Consider the following 16,009-nt stretch of genomic DNA (forward strand, 5'->3'; position numbering starts at 1 on the left):
AAGACGCTGACCACGAACGGAACACAATGGAACCTCGTGTCCCGTTAGGCGAAACAACATCATTTTGGTCGTCTTACTTGCTGAGATCGAACGCTCGCCGGATTCACGATCATCGTCACCGTGTTTCTTCTAGAAGCCCTAGCTTTGTCATTAATTTCTCCACCTTATCCTCTAATTTTTTCACCAACGTGTTCGTCTTATCCTTATCTACAATAACCCTATACCTAGGTTAGACACCTCGACCTTGAAGTAGACTGCCACGAACGGATAAGAAATTAGGGATAAGTTCTCCAAATGTCGATTTTGACTTGAATTAACCTTCCTCAACCGACCTAACTCTACTATAAATAGGCTCCAATAGTTTCTACACCAAATCATCGAACAACATCAAACAATTACTGCACGAATCAAAGTTGAAGATTCCGGCCAAGAACTGGTTTTTGTCAAAACCTTCTCCGGCGATTCTAGCTTCAATCCAAGCTCTCCAACACATCCAATGAGTGTTCTCCAGTTGTTGGTATGAATCCAGAAGCTTTGAAATTCAATTTGTAATTGAAAGTTTAATGTTTTTCAAATTTTTCTAGTTTGATATGTTATAGGGCTTGTTCATGTGATTTGTTCGTATATAATTATTCCCTATATCATGTTTGAACTTTTTGTTGAAAGAAATCAGATCAAATCAACCTGAATAAATTTTTTGAAAATTAAGCTAGAAAACTGGATTTTATAAAATTTTGTGTTCTTGAGATTAATATAGATTTTTTTTATTCAAATAGCTGATAAATATATTAGTAAACATGTTGGCATGAATTCCCAATGATTGTAATAATGTTTTGATCATGTTTGATCAAACTGTGTTTTTGAAAATTTGGGATTTTGAATCGATCTTCATAAATTGTTTTAATATTTTAATGATGTTCTAGTTTTGGTTGTGTTCAACTATATTAATCATTTCAAAGCTAATAGAACAAAATTAAACATTGAAATGGTCAAATGTAAAAAAAATCCCAAAATTTGATCTAGAAATAATTTTTTAGAAATTGATCTTTGTAAAAATCCAATAATCGCAATTTATGTTAGGGATTTTGGTCTTCATGATCATATAAACTAACTATAGCTTACAGATCATGATTCCATGATCTAGATCAAAAGTTATAACACTTACAATATTGACCAAATAAAGAACACCTTGGTCCTATTAGTCACAAGTAAAGGACTGAGATTTTTAGCCTAGGACCGAGAGTAGAGACCGAGAATCTTAGTCCAGGACTGAGGATCCCAACCGAGAAAATTGAGCCCGTGTCTAAGACCAAGGATCGATGCTCTTGAGTTTAGGACCGATGCTCTTGGGTAGGGACTAAAGATTACGATCGAGAGACCTTAACCTAAGACCGAGACCTAGGACCGAGTTTTCTAAGTTAGGACCGAGTCCTCCCCGTTGCCTAGGACCGATTTTTCGAACCTAGGACCGAGGAACTCGACCGAGTTTTTCAACCTAGGACTGAGCCATATCTTAGCCTAGGACCGATGTTTCTAACCCTAGGACTGAGCCCTATCTTATCCTACGGCCGTTATTTCTAACCTTAGAACCGAGTTCTAACTTGAACTAGGACCAATAAACCTAACCTTAACCCTAGACCGAGCCCCATCTTAGCCTAAGACCAATATTTCTAAACCTAGGACAAAGCCATGTCTTAGCCTAGGAACAATGTTTTTAACCTTAGGACCGAACCTTAACTTGACCTATGACTGGTAAACCTAACTCTAACCCTAGACCTAGGACTGAGCCTTCTCTTGACCTAGGACCCTAACCTAAGACCCTAACCAAGTAGTCCGAGTCCATGACCGAGCTTCCCAAGCCCGACCAAGCCTAGATCGATCTAAACGGACTCAAGACCTAGGATTCCAATCCTAATGCCTATTTGGTTTCACTTTTCAAAACTCAAAATTATTTTTATAATTTTGGGGACTCCGCTCTATTTTTAAATGGTTTCCCAAGGTCATAAAATAAAATATTTTTGGAATGTCTCTCCAAAACAAATATTTTCAGTTAAGGCCCTACTTGAATTTATTTTTAAATTTTAATGCCTCCTCAGACATTTTCAGGTTTTGTTAACTTGATATCAATGCAACGGGTACACCCCTAATAATTTTGTACAATTAATTACCCAATCTAAATCTACCATTGTTTAAGACCCTGGACTACTAAAATGGAATAAAATTTTATAAATAAATCTTTAAAATAGCTAGAATCTTTTGGAGGACATAGCACGAAAGCTTTTTCCCGAGCGTAACCAAAATTTGAACCCCTTATAAAAACTCCAGTATAAATACGTTTATACACATATCATTTTATTGATTTTCATAAAATCACTTGACGAATTAGATTTCAAATAAATGATCATCTTAAATTAGTTATATTCAATTAATTTAAATTGGGTTTTTGCCAAGTTATTATTTGGCCCTCAGATTGTTAAAATTTGAACAAAATTAATTATTTCTACATAATTAATTCCAAAGCTCCTAGTCATTATTCTAAAAATCTTTTAAAATAATATTTTCTTTTACAAGAAGTTTGGCACACAAACCAAGGTTGAAACACATCAAACCTTGAGCCACCCCGCGATGTATTCCCCTATATTACCACACGTTGTTTACGACACATGCTAAGCTACAGATGGGGAGCCTATCCTAGGGGGTCATAGAAGGATATTCTCCATACTCAAGGTACTCCTAGAGAGTATCGTACTAGGGTTTAGAAATATTTTCACAAGAAGTAACTACTCTTAATTCAAAAGCATGTCATTGCTTTTGCCGGATTTTTAGGGGTTTAAATTTAATTTTGTCGGGAATTTGAGTCATGGGTGCCAAAGTAGTTAGGGCATCCGCGAAACGATTTTGGCTTCTTAAAGCATGAACAAATGATACTTGATCAAATTTGCTCATGAGTTTGGTCAAATGGGCGTGGTAGGGTTTCAAGTTTTTCCCTTTCACTTGCCACGTGCCATTGGCTTGGTATATAACCAAGTTAGAGTCGTTGACGACTTCTAACTTGGTTTCCCCTTTTTTATACGCTAATTTAAGACCCAAGAGACATGCCTCGTATTCGGCCTCGTTATTGGTGACGAGATATTCGAGTTTTATGGATATTAGATTGTACGTCCCTTTCGAGTCAGCTAACAAAATCTCAATTCCATGACCCTACTTTCCAGAAGCTCCGTCAAACATCAACTTCTATGTGTCTCATGTTATACTCATAATTTCCTCGTTAGGGAATTTGAGTTTGTCTTCTAACTCAATAATAATGGGTTGGTCAACAAGAAAGTCCGCAATAATGTTTTCTTTAACAAACTTATGTACCATGTATATTATGTTGTATTCAAATAATATCATCATTCATTTGGCTAACTTTGATGATAGAAGGGTTGTTAGAACAAGAAGTGGACCGAGTTCATTCTTGATACCAACTTGATGGGGTGGGCTTGCATATAGTGTCTCAACCTATTGGTGACCCATACCAAGACCCAACAGATTTTCTCAACTGGAGTGTAATTAAGTTCACACTTAGTCATCCTTTTACTAATGTAGTACACAGTCATTTCGAGTTTTTCCTCGTTTTCTTGAGTCAATAGGCTTCTCATGGCTGTGTCTGTTACAATAAAGTATATGATGACATAAATGATGGCTTTAGGCGACATGAGTATGGGAGGGGATTTTAAATAATCCTTGATAATGTCAAATTCTTGTTGATAGTCTTCATTCCATACAATTTTTTTTATCTTTCTTCAACAACTTAAAAACATATCACATATCATAGTAAACTTGTCGATGAATCGACTGATGTATTTGATTTTACCAAAAAATCAACGGACCTCTCTTTTGTTTCAAGGGACCGACATAGTCGTGATTGCTTCAATCTTAGAGGGATTAACTTCGATTCCCCTCTATGTGATTAAGAAGCCTAGCATTTTACCAGTTGTGACTTTAAAGGTACACTTCTTCGTGTTGAGTCGTAATTGATATTTCCTAATTCGTTACAGGAAATTTCGAGATTTAGGACATTCCCTTCTCGATTCTTCGATTTGACAATCATGTCGTCGACATATACTTTCACCACTATGTGGATCATGCCATGAAGGATCATGGTGGCTGCCCTTTTATAGGTGGCTCTCGTGTTTTTAAGACCAAAAAGCATGACCCTATAATAGAAAGTTCATACTTCTGTTATAAACGTAGTCTTTTCCTTGTCTTGTGGGGCTATCAAGATTTGGTTGTATCCAGAAAATCCGTCCATGAACGATAACAATTCATGACCAACAGCGAGATCGACCATTATGTCAATGTGTGGTAGCGGGAAATGATCTTTAAGGCTTGCCTTGTTTAGATCCCGATAATCTACACACACATACACGTATTTTTCCGTCTTTCTTTAGAACGGGGACTACGTTGGCAATACAGGTAGGATATTCCACTACCTCGAGAAATTCAGTTTATAGTTATTTCAGACTTCTTCCCGAATTTTATTCACGACTTCTCTTTCATCCATCTGAGCTTTTGCTTAAGTGGCTTAGCGTTAGGATATAAAGAAATATCATGTTTTGTGATCTTTGGAACAATGCATGGAATGTTCTTGTATGACCAAGCGAAGATGTATTTGTTGGCTTTTAGTAGCTCAACAATTTCCAAACGTTCTTGGGGATTAAAACTTTGTCCGATTAGTACGATTTGAGGATTGTCGACCGTGTTTAAATTAATTTTGATTTCCTTTTCCGCTGTGAAGACAATCTTATCCTTAGTTTCTAAGAAGTGTTTGGTTTCAAAGTTTAAGTCAAAGTAAAAGGAAAGATCATTTTTACTCATAGATTCGAATTCTACTTCTTGTATTATATTGAGAGATTTACTACATGTAAAAGAAGATGATCCAACAAGATAACTATTCTTAGGTTTCTTACAATGTATAGTATTTAACATATCTCTACACATGAGAGAAGAAAGAGTTCTACATTCATCGATCATAACATCGATGGATGAAAGGGAGTTGGTTTCTTGATAACCGAAATAGCTAGATCCTTGAGCTAGAGTAACCATCTTAGGAATCCGAGTCAAATTTTCTAGGCATCGCGCCAATAGTCTATTTTTTTTCCTAATCATGCCAACAAAAGAGTTAGGATTATGAGGACAATCTAAAAAGATTTCGAGACCTGTAAACGACTCTATAAATCTGGATTGGTAAAGGGTTTTGGGAAGTCAAAGCACATGGTGTTTTGTCCCTCGTGGATGAACTGTCCATTCAAGATTGGTGGAATAACTATGTATCGTTTGGATATCATTTTCTTTAATATTTATTCAAATCATGTTGGAATGTGTCATAGATTGTGTCAATCCATGTTACAACATGGTTGTGGTAATGATGTCATGCAATTGGTGTTTGGGCTTAAACTCATGCTAGAGAAATATCTAATTTGACGCATCATCCTAACGGAGGGAAGGTTAAACATACTAAAATTAGGATTTTTGGATGAGTTTATACCTTTTAAGAGGATTGGACATATCTCAAACCCACTTAGTTCAACCTCGGGGGTGTCATTGTGGGTAGACCCTATAAATGATGTGGTGTCAGTTGTGCCATGAACTATGATAACTTGATCGTTGACAATGAACCTGAAATTTTAGTGTAGGGAGGAGGCTAAAGACTTGGCTTGATGAAGCCATGGTCTTCCTAAGATCAAGTTATAGGAAGGTTGCATGTTGATGATACAAAAGTTAACTTATAGGGGATGTTGGCCACTCGGAAGATGCACTTAAAGAAACCCATTATCTCATGGTGAGAGATTTTGAAATCTCTAACACATAGGTCATATGGTATGATCTTGTATCAGGATACACTTATCTTCTCAAGAGTCCTCCAAGGAAATATGTTGAGAGAGGATACATTGTCTATTAAGACCATTGGAATGGTCATTCCCTCCATTTGTATAGAAATATAGAGGGTTTTGTCATGATTTGTTTCGGCTGATGGAAGATCATTGTCTTCAAATTCGATCATGTTGTGTTGCAAACTAACAGATATGATCCCTACTAGTTCTTTAGGGGTAGTGTTGGTAGGGACATTGACCTTGCTTAACTCATTGAGGACTACTTTCCTATGCTCGATCGAATACATCAGGATTTTTCAGATGGAAATATTTGCATTTGTCTATTTCAGTTGATTAAGGAGGTTATCTCTTGGGTTTAGAGCTCTAGGCTCATCCTCCCTTCTGGTTCCTATAGAAAGCTAGGAGGTGGATGGCACGTTTACTGGTGTGGTTTTCATGAAATTGGGTTGGAAATTTGTTCCACCATGTTTTGCCACGATGTCTATCGGGGCTTAAATGTGGGCAGTTGTTTTTGACGTCAACTATTCAGAAGTCTCACTAGAGCGGGTTTCGGACTTCTCTTTGGGCTAGGGATCGATCATGTTTATCTTTGGTTTGGTGTTACGGATTAGGTTCAATAACACGTTGGAGTAAAGGGATGTTTCATCAGCGGTGATTATGTTTTCTTTATGATCTGGTAGCGGATTGGCAATCACATTTTGATTGATCAAAATCTAGAACACGTGTTTAAAGGCACTACAGTTGTTAGTAGCGTGGCCCTTTTTTGGTGATAGTCGCACCAAGAATTCTCATACTTTTCCAAGAATGGTCTGTCTATTCTTAGGGAGAGAGGTTTAATAAGATTCTTTTCTTGAAGAATCTTCATCACCTAGATCAAATGCATTCCCTAGGTCATCAAAGACTCTAGGAGGTTTAGGTGCCTTTGGAGGTGTGCCCTTGGTAGGAGTGGTTGTACCTACCTTGGATTTTGGAGACTTACTTGGGCTCGCCTTTTGAGGAGATTGATCCTGCGATGCACTAGTTACCTAGTGTACTTTTGTCTTCTCCTTTATCGGGGAACGACTCGAGGGTGGGGTAGCTTTGACTACTTTTCCCTTTTTCTCTTCTTTCTCAATGGCGTCATCGAGGTTAATTTCAGTCTTTAGAAATTTCTTCATTGTTTGTAAAGTTTTGACGGCAAATCCAACAGAATAACTTCCATTAATATTTCCAAAATCATATTAATTTGACGTTGTTCACTTTGGAAAAAATCGATTTCCTCGGCAATAGATTTCCTTTGTTCGATAAACACTAAGAATTTCTCATTTTATCCTTGTTTAATTTTTTTCAACCATTTTTCTAGTCATTTGAGGTTGAGATGCATTGAAAAGCATTTTATAAACGTTGCGGCAGTTCCTCTATGTTGTGTAGATAAACTATCTTTTGTTAGTGATATCGGCATAGAGTAGCGTCATCGAGGTACTATGAGAATAGGTGGAGAACAGTTAGTTCTCCAAGTCGCAATGGGGTCATTGCGGAGACGTATATTTTGAAAAAGATTGAAGGATCGCTTTTTCCTATGTACTTAGATAATGCGGGAAGCTTGACGCCTAACGGAATAACTGTTCGTTCGACAACTTTCATAATGTCTTTCCAGTCATGGTATTCTTCAGTGCTTTTTCCATTAGCTAACTTGTTTAGCTGAGCTTGCATCTTTGCCTGCATGGCTTGAATTTGAGCCATCTGACGTTCACATTCCGTTAGCGGTGATTGATCAGCCACTATAATTTGTTTTTCCTATGGACCCAAGGGTTGATTACTTCCTCATGTTGTACTCGTGTAGTTAACTCGATATCCTCTTCGAAGTCTTTGTAGGAAGAGACTTCTTCTTGAGATTTTTTACTAGTAGGACGGGGATTAATGGGAGTGAACATAACCAGTATGGAATGGTTATAGAATCGAGCAAGAGAAGGTATGTTCTGACATGTAGATGGAATTTTTTGGTTAGCTAAAGAAGTTGTGATCAACGCGAGGTATTCTATTACATGTTACAAAGTTTCCTTTATTTCCCTGAATTTGGTCATAGGGAACGTTTCAGATACGGAGGGTTCTTTGTCCATCTGGTGGCGTATAAAACGTCCGGTTTTTTATCTCTCTTTTTGGGGTCGTGTCGGCTTGTCGCAGTCGTGGACTGTTGCGAAGAGAAAGAGATGAGGGTTTGCAGATATAACTAAGTATAAATTCAATGCATATGCATATAAAATGAATCCTAGAGAGTGAACATCTCTTTTTGTGATTCGATTAAACAAACATAGAGTTGTTGTATTCACATACTCGCCTAGTTTGTTACAAACATCTCTTGTTGATATTTTACAAAGAGAGTCTAAAAGGGAAAAAGTTCGGAATTGCAGACTAGTAGTTCTAATAAAGCTTGTCCCTACACTGGAAACATCCTCCTCTTCATGATTTTGGACCCTCTTGTATTCTTCAAGAATGGTGGTAAGATAATTATTTCGCTCTTTAGGAATACCCATTTGAGAGGCGGTGTGCCATTTCTTGAAGTATCTCGTTGTAAGCATGAAAATTTTGACTTACCCTATATTCTACTAATATTATTATTTTTAATAATATTAAAATAATATTTTGGATTTTTATATTCAAAATAACTTAAAGAAGGAATTAAATACCTAATTAAGGGTTAATTATTGCGATAATTAAACTCTAATTAAGGAAAATTTCCAAAATTCAAAAATAATTTGAGGATAACATGTTGTATTTATTTTACCGAAATTAGATCAAAGAAGAGGGTGAAAATATTTAATGGTGAGTTAATCATGAATTATATTTAATTTATGAGTTAAAGCAATTTAAATAAAATACCCCAAAATTTCCAAGAATACCCCCAAAAAATATAATCATAATTGTTATTAATATTCTAGAAATATTTTTGGTGAAGGAATAGATTTAAAAAAGGATTAAAAATTGATTTTTAATAACCTTTTAAATAAAAATAAAATTGGATAATCCTGTGTAGTAGAAATTTTGTTAAATCTTTGCACTAGGATTCTGGACCATCAGATAAGCGCCCAGATCTCATCCAACAGTCCAGAACGCACAACACCCTCGCTACAACGGATCAAGTGCACGCGCATCCGCATCCGATCAACTAACAGGATAGACTAACCCGTTAGTCAAGTCGCTGACCGTCAACTGAACGAAGGATGTCGTTAGCTAAAACGACGTCGTTTCAGTCGTCTTCTTCGATGGGATGCAGGACTCACTAGAAACGCGACCTCGCTGGCGTGCGATGTTCTAGAAGCTCTAGCTTCCTCCACAAGCGATCAAATCCTTTGATTTTTCCGCCACGTTCTCCTCTCGTTAGTGCCTACGATAGCTCTCTATCTAGAAGCGTTATCTTTCCCTGGATAAGGTTGTCGACTGCTAGATAGAATTTTAGGGATAAGTTTGTCGAAGGTTAAAATCATCTCAAATTACCCCTTCTTAACCGACATTCCCTACTATAATACTCCCCCATTGTCTGTAGACCAACCATCAAACAATCATCTCACAATCACCGAATTTCATCACCTGAAATCAAGCTTTGAATATTTCGGCGAACTTCGATCCAGGCCCTTGAATAGATGCCAAAACACCCTAAGAGTGTTCTCCCACTGTTGGTATGCATTCATATCGTTTGTATTACGATTTGTGATCGTAAAATTTGAATTTTTTCAAATTTTCATGTTTGATCAGTTTGATCGTGTTCTTAATCTTGATTGTGTGATTTCTTTGTTAAGAATCATTATATATCATGTATGAACTTTCTGTTGAAAGAGAATCAATCAAATCAACCGAAATCATAAATTTTGAAAATCAAAGTTTGGTAACTGGTTTTTTTAAATCTTTGTGTTGGTTTAAATCTGGATTTTTTTATCTAGATAGTTGTTATACATGTTTGTTAACATGTTTGAATGATTTCCAAACAACTTTAATCATGTTTTTGATCGTGTTTGATCAAATTGAAATTTTAAAAATATAGCTTGAAAATTGGATTTATGAAATTTTGTGTTCTTACTTTTAATCCAGATTTTTTTGTCCAACTAGTTGTTATAAATATTTGTTAACATGTTGGGATGAATTTCAAGCGATTGTTTCATCACTTTGATCATCTTTGATCATATCTTGTTTTTTTTTAAATTGAATTTTGATTCAATCTTCAAAAATTGTTCTAATGATGTTTTAATATTCTTGTTTTAGTTTAGATCAACTATATTCATCATTTCAAAGCTAATGGAACAAAAATTAGACCTTAAAATAGTATAATTTAAAATATACTGAAATTTGATCTAGAAATAGTGTTTAAAATACTCATCCTTATAAGGGCTTCAAAATCGTTATTTATGTTAGGGCTTTTATTCTTCATGATCATATGAATTTACTGTATCTTACGGATCATAATTTCATTATCCCAATCAAAAGTTATAGACTTCTGAAATTTTGGACCAAAATAAGAGCACTCGCTCCTAAGGTTTTAGACTAGGGACTAGAAAACAAACCCTGGATTCGAAATTAGAACCGAGAAAATGAACCTCATGTCAAAACTCAATACCGTTAAATGAACCTAGGACTGAGGATCCCACGACCGATTTTTCTGACCTAGGACCTTTGTTCTTCAACTAGGACCGAGGACCGCGACCGGTGTTCTTGAGAAAGGACCGAGCCCCACGACCGATGGTTTTAGCCTAAGACCGTGGAGCCCGACCGAGGTTTTTGAATTAGGACTGAGTCATCCCCTTAGTCTAGGACCATCTTTCTAACCTGGGACCGTGCCATATTTTGACATAGGATCGAGAGTCTTTATCCTAGAACCGGTGATTAGGACCGAGCCTCACTTAGCCTAGGACCGATAAACCTAAACCTAACCCTAGAACTAGGATCGATGATTAGGACCGAACCTCACCTAGCCTAGGATCGGTAAACCTAACCATAACCCTAAACCTAGGACCGATAGCTACCTAACCATAGGATCGAGTACCTAGACCGGTAGACTTCACATAGGACCGATCCTCCCCAGTCTTCGACCGAGCCACTCGAGTTTAGGACCGAGCCTCTTGAGCCCAGGACCGAGCTCTCCGGTCCCTTGACCCACGCGACCAAGCCATGGTCCGAACCACCCTTGTCTTAACCGAACCCGGTTTAGCCTAGATCAGCCAAGCAGAACCTAGACCCTAGGTCTCCGGTTCTAATGCTTGTTTGGTTCCACTTTTCAAAATCCAAAATTATTTATGTAATTTTGGAACTCAAACCCATTTTCAAATAATATTGATAGGTCATAAAATAATATTTTTATACATTTTCGGGATATTTCCTAAACCAATGTTTTGGATAAGAACCCGTTTGGAATTTATTTTTAAATTCTAACATTCTCCTCTAACATGTTTAGGTTTAGTTAAATCTAAACATCAACGCAACATGTACACACCCCTCTTTAAATAATTTTGTATAATTATTTAAAGATTATCCTTACTTAGGACCCTTGGATTACTAATTAAAGATAAAGAATGTTATAATTGAATTTATAAAAGCCAGACTTTATTTATTTTAGAAAAAAATTTGAAAACCGTCATCAAGAGGTCGCGGAGGACATAGCGCGAAATCCCTTTCCCGAGCGTAAATAGACAACGAACCACTTTTTTTTTCAGAAACTCTGGTATAAATACGTTTGTACACGTATCATTTTATTGATTTTCATAAAATCTTTTGGCGACTCTGATTTTCAAATAAATGATCTTTAAATTGATTATGTTTAATTAATTTAAATTGGGTTCAGGTTAATTGTTATTTAGCCTCCCAAATTATTTAAAATTTGAACAAAGGATTAATTAGTTTCTTAGCGCTCCAAGTATTTTCAAAATCTTTTAAAAACTAAATGTTTCATTTTAAAAGATGTCTGGAACGTAAATCAATGTTGAAACGCATCGAACCGCAAGTCTCCTCGCAGTAGTCCTTCCATATTGACATGTGTCCCATGAAACGTTCTAAGTTATGGAACAGGACATAGACCGTGGGAGTTGCATACACTCGTATAGGCCTTGTGATCGATGGACATGTTTAGAGCGATGGCGTTTCCCATGGAAAATGAATGAAATCACAACCAAACTATTTGTAGAGGTCGTGAGTGTAGTAGAATGTAACCCATTTCAAGCCTATAAACATTATCATGGTTATACCATCCATCATGTACGCCATTCTCTTGATGGGGTACCATGGGAGTAAATCCTTAACTTCATCGTCACTTTCCACGAGGGGTCCAAGTGAGACATTTATCATCCTTCACTATTGAAGAGAATGAGATAAGATGTCTTTGGAATATACCGGTGGAAAACTTTCAAGCTTATCAATCATCCATATATAGAGGACCAAAGGTGAGCCTCTTTTCCTCACAAAAGAGGTTAAAAATGAGTTGTTCAAACCCATCAATGTTTTAGCTAAGATGATACCTGAGGGGTCTTTGTTTCCTCTTCGTATGTGGTATGCTACTTCTAGGATTTTGGAAGATGTCTTATCATCTACTAGAGCTATGAATAAATGAACCAACAGAATTGTCGTTGTTATTAGGGAGGACCCCATAGTCAAAAAAATCTGTCCATTCCTCATTTCCATTTTTGTCCATTTCTGGAAGTCAATTACATTATTTTTTAGGATTATTTCAGATGTTGTTTTAGTGTATATGTATTCCTCTTGCAAGAGCTTCCTTAGAGACATTAATTATACACGTGACTTCAAGTGCAGAATGTTTTTGTTGTCCATCATTAGGATAGCTCGAAATTTTTTTATGGTTGGGCACATGGGTCTTTCTCCCATATAGTAAACCCGTCTAGTATGAACTCAACTACTTTGCATTTGCATCATGAGTGTGAGGTTTATTTTGAAGTTTCTGAACCTCATTATGTGGGTTAGTCCGTAAATACCATGATTCCACTCGTTTTCGTGGAAATTTTCAACCCATAAGATTAGCTCGACATCCGTTAGCATGGGCATTGTCTATGATTAGAAATTCAAAACATTTACAAACATTCGTCTGTTTTGAAAATGAAATAACATGTTCGAGATGCTCTCTTAGACTTTACATATATAAACATAATACATTTATAGTAGCCACATATAGGGTTATAGTGATAAGGTCTTTTGGTTGTCTAAGCACGACAAACAATTGGCTTGGTGATAGTAACCAGGTTTTTTTTGTTTTAAGGAGAATCATAAGAGAGTTTCATTTACCGATAGTGGAGGGGGTAAAACCACCGCCATAAACTAGGGAATATCTACTCAATTGGGAATTTCCCCCCACCTCCACAATGCATGCATCCTATCGGACGACTCATCGTTAAAGGGTGGGGTCAATCTCATGCATTCTAATTTTTCCTCTCGCAACATCACTCGGTTTGTAACAAGTTTTCATTCCACATTGAAAATATTTGCACATAAGTTTAGAAGTGTCGATCCCGGACTGAGTACTTCTTTGAAAGTAAGAAGAGGTTGATGTACCCTTTACACATAAAAGCTTTAAATAGGATACAACATATGTGTCTTTTAAGGTGTTGTACCTTTTAAGACAAGTCTATTAAGTGAAAAACGTGAGACAAACGTTTCAAAAGTCAAGTTTATGTTTTCGAGTTAAACATTTAATCACTAGTAGAGTCGCTAAAAGTTGTAACCCCTGGAAAACCTCTTTATGTAGGTTCCCGTGAAAAGCTCGAGGTTCGAGAAATTCAACATCGGTTTGTGTGTCAGGAACTTTTATTTAAAATAAAACATTATTTTTCAAAGATTTCATTGATTTCTGACAGTTTTTAAAATTAATTAAAAAGTATTAATTTTGGGGTTCAATTTTAAATAATACAGGGATTTATCAAATTACAATTTCATATTAAGAAAAATCATTTAGTTTAAATTAATTAAGCATAATTAATTTAAAAGATTATTTATTTTGAAACAGAGTCGCCAATTGATTTTTGAAAATCGATAAAAGTTGGCATACGCATACAAACGTATTGACTAGAATTTTCTTTTAGTTCGTACTTTGGTGATACTCGAGAAAGGGCTTTCACGCTTCATCCTCCGTACACATTTTAAAAACGGTCACTACTTATAAAGTTGGATTTTGAAAATCGGTTGTATAGCGTTTGAGTTTTAACCGATTATTCTTCCGGTCTTAGGCATGCTTCTAAGTTTTAGCGTTATTTAAAATATTGAAACAACAATATTTAAAATGTTGGTAAATGTTGTTGATGATCGCTAGGGAGGAAATACCTGAACAATATATGTCATTTTTAAAAGACATTAGGGTTTAGAAATAAACACCAAACGAGCCTTTGTCGAAATATTTTGTGGAAATATCCTAAAAATATTTTAAACGCATTTTCTAATTTTTCAGGATTTAAAAAAATGATTTGGGGTCCCAAAATTACAAAAATAATTTTGGATTTTGAAAAGTGGAACCAAAAGGCCTTAGGACCGGAGTCTTAAGCCTATGGTTCGTTTTTATCGGTCGAGGTAAAATGATCCTCAGTCCGAGTTGAGGCTTGGGATCTTTAGTTGGAGTGTCGAAGTACCTCACTCTAGGTGTTAATGACTCTCGGTCCTTGGCTGATCTTAGCAGTCTAGTTGTAGAAATTTATCGGTCATAGGTTAGCTCTGGGCAAATTCCCTCATTCAAGTGTATAAACCTCTCGGTCTTAGGCTAACTCTTGGCTAAGTCCTTCGGGCTTGGGCTCGGGAGCTCTCGGTCCCAAGCTTGGGATTTTTGGTCCCAAGGTTAGAACTCTCGGTCCTAGGGTTTAGGATTCTCAGTCCCAAGGTCGGACCTATCAATCCTAGGTGAAAATCCTAGGTCGAATTTTTGGGTCATAGGTCTCGGTCTTAGGTTCAAATTTCTTGGTACTAGGTTTTGGTCCGGACTAAGGATCCTCAAACGGATCTCTCGGTCCTAAAATAACCAGCATCGGTCCTCAAGAACACCAAAGTGCAGGTTTTAATATCCATTTGTTTAGCTTTGATTTTTTTTATCTACGAGCTTGGGTAGCTTCACAAAGCTCTTGGGAACATGGTGATCATCATCTCAAGGTATCAATCGACCTAGTTGATAATCAATTTGCTCAAAACAGTTTGTGATTAAAAAAAACTTAGTTTTTGATTTTAAAGTTATTTGAAGTGTAAGAAGCTATCAAATAGCTTCATTATATTACATAATTGATTGGTACGAAAACGAGAACATTGGTTGTTCGTTTTGACCAAATAAGAACTCAAAATTTTCATTTATTTTGAAAATTTTGATTTTGATCAAATATTATCATGATGGATAAAACATGATTCAAACAATTGTCCAACATCATTACAATCATATTGGGAAGTTTGTTGGATTGTGATTCAACAGAATTAACCCAAGAATAGCAAACCCGTTTTATAATTTTTAAATTTAAAATTTAGGTTTTTGTTATTTAGATCAATTTATCGGTGATATCCTATCTATATAGTTTCTAAATGATCCTAGTATTAGTTTTCATCCATAAAACATCATAAACAACAAGCATACAAGCTTATGCAATTTGAAATATAAAAATTTCAAATTCAAATTGTGAATATGAATTTAGAGGGTGATTGAAACCTTACCAAGGATTGGAGAACACTCCTTGATCCTTATAGGAGATTTTAGGATTTTCAGATCCAAGCTTTTAGGCTTCAAACATATTTTCGAAAAATCAAACAGCTTTGAGCTTCAATGGCGGATTATTTGTAAATCATTATTTGAGAGTAGACATTGGACTCTCTTCTTTTGGAAACGACTCATGGGGTCTATTTATAGTTGCCCTGAGTCGGAGGAGGTTTCTAGTTACCTGAATCGGCCAAAAGTCATTAATAGATTTTGGTTGTTCTTGACTTAAGTCGCCGGAATAGGGATGAATCATCCCTATTTTTATAGAGAGAAATGATCACCATCATAGGGTGATCATTCTGAGATTTAAATCAGCTGTTTTGGTTGATTAATGGCTGAGTTCCAACTTGAACAAATCAACCACGGTTCTTCATCCTTATCCTTGTTGTTTTGCGATAAAGAAGAAGACTTGAGGCCAAAATGACGTCGCTTAAGGCACATT

This window comes from Impatiens glandulifera, chromosome 5, assembly GCF_907164915.1.
Source record: "Impatiens glandulifera chromosome 5, dImpGla2.1, whole genome shotgun sequence".
NCBI classification, from domain to species: domain Eukaryota; kingdom Viridiplantae; phylum Streptophyta; class Magnoliopsida; order Ericales; family Balsaminaceae; genus Impatiens; species Impatiens glandulifera.